At 38.1% G+C, this 2,065-nt stretch overlaps 1 protein-coding gene across 1 annotated transcript in view; it reads right to left on the minus strand.

Annotated features, from left to right (window-relative positions):
* Positions 1-2,065, minus strand: part of CNTN5 (contactin 5) — a 789,484-nt gene that overhangs the window by 639,645 nt on the left and 147,774 nt on the right. The gene's annotated exons all lie outside the window — the stretch shown is intronic.

Below are 2,065 nucleotides of genomic sequence, written 5' to 3' on the forward strand. Positions count from 1 at the left end.
TAGAAATAGGTACAGGAGCATGTGGGGTGGCATATCTGGCCATGTAGCTACTTATGGTGCTATTGATATTATTAATGGGGAAGTTCTCCTTTATGAAGTAGGTAAAAGACTCGGCCACTCCCATTTTTCTTCCACTCCTTTTACAATATGTATAAATTGTTTATTACTTTAATGAGGCAGGATTATTATATGGTCCATTCTAAATCAATTTAGTATAAGAAAGAAAGTGGAAAGATTAAGCAGAAGAGATGAATTAAGATATATGTTAAGATATATGGAGCCAAGAGCATAAATTGAAGAAACCAACATCTTTTTCCAGAGCAAATCAAGACTTCCCCTATAAGCCCATACCCTGAATTTGGATTTCTCACTTCCTAAACTATGAGAAAATAAATTTCTGTTTGTTAAAGAAACCCACTGTTGGTATTTCTCTTATTGCAGTACCATATATTTAACACATTCACTTGTTTTAAACATAAAATAATAAATAAAATTGCTTTGTGTGTAGTGAGAGAAATCTGGTGGCCTAGTAGGTAGGAAGTTGTGTTCCCAACCAAAAGGTAGGCTATTCAAACTCACCAGCTGCTCTCATGTGATTCACATTCTCATAAGAAATCCACTGGAGGGTCAGCTATGAGACAGTTTTGATGTGAGGACAATTTTACAGAATCTTAGTTGATTGTAAAAGGAATTTCTGGTTGTTCAAGTTGTTCATGCGCCCAGCTGCTAATCAAAAGATGGAGCATTCTCACTCACCTACAGGAATTTCAAAAGAAAGTTCTGCCAAACAACAGAAAAATCACCTCTTAAAAATCCTATGGATAATAATTTACAAAATCACTGTGTGCTGCATAGTATTCCATTGTGTGTGACTACACCATGATTGGGAGGGACTGAAGAGCATTCTGCTGAGTGAAATAAATAAGTCCCATAAGGACAAATATTATAGAAAACTGTTTTTGGACAATGAGTACAAGGATCCAAGGAGAGGGGAGTGGGAGCAGAGGAGTGAGGACAGGTGGTGGGAGGGGGGCGGAGGATTAGTCATAGGGTTGTAGAATTTGATGGATGGGAGTGGTGAAGGAAATGGATGGTAGAGATCCTGTGTTAAAAACAATGTTTTTGAACTTTGTAAATAAGCCCGTATTTTTTTTTTAAAAATCCTATGAGTGAGATGACACCTCATAGCTGTAATTTGCATCTAATGGCTAGGTATTTTGAATATTTTTCATGTCTGTGTTTGTCAACTGAATTTCTTCTTTCATCAAGTGTCTGTTCATGTCCTGTGCCCATTTTGTGGTTAGGTGTTTTTCTTTACCTTTGTCTTGTTGAAGTGCTGGAGTATTCTACAAACTTTAGATGTAAGTGCAGGCTGGATTTAGAAGAGGTCGTGGCATTAGGGATATTATAGCTAATGTAAGATGGATCTTGGCTGAAAGCAGAGAGTATCAGAAGAATGTTTATCTGTGTTTATTGACTATTGAAAGGCATTTAACTGTGTGATCATAACAAACTGTGGCTGACTCTGAGAAGAATGGGAATTCCAGAACACTTGATTGTGCTCATGTGAAACCTAAATTTGGACTAGGAGACAGTTGTCAGGAAAGAGCAAGGAAACACTGCTTAGTTCAAAATTAGGAAGAGTGTGCATCAAGGATGTGTTCTATCTCCATATCTTTTCAAACTATATGAGGAACAGATTATCAGGGAGGCTGGACTCTATGAGGAAAAAGTGTGACATCAGCATTGGAAGTAGACTTATCAACAATTTGTGTTATGCAGATGACACAACTGTGCTTGCTGAAACTGAGAAGGACCTAAGGTACTTGCTGCAGAAGGTCAAGGACTGCAGCCTTCCATATGGAGTGAAGCTCAACATCAAGAAAGCAAAGATTCTCACCACTGGGTCATTTGGAAGCATCATGATAGATGCTGAAGAGATTGAAATTCTTGACAATTTTAGTTTGCTTGGCTCTACAATCAACACACCAATCCTAATGCCACGCTTCTCCTCATAGAGCCCAGACTCTCGGATAATCTGCTCTGCATACAGGTTGAAAAGGTA

This window comes from Elephantulus edwardii, unplaced genomic scaffold (genome assembly GCF_000299155.1).
Source record: "Elephantulus edwardii isolate Elephantulus edwardi_28Jun2011 unplaced genomic scaffold, EleEdw1.0 scaffold00056, whole genome shotgun sequence".
Classification (NCBI taxonomy): domain Eukaryota; kingdom Metazoa; phylum Chordata; class Mammalia; order Macroscelidea; family Macroscelididae; genus Elephantulus; species Elephantulus edwardii.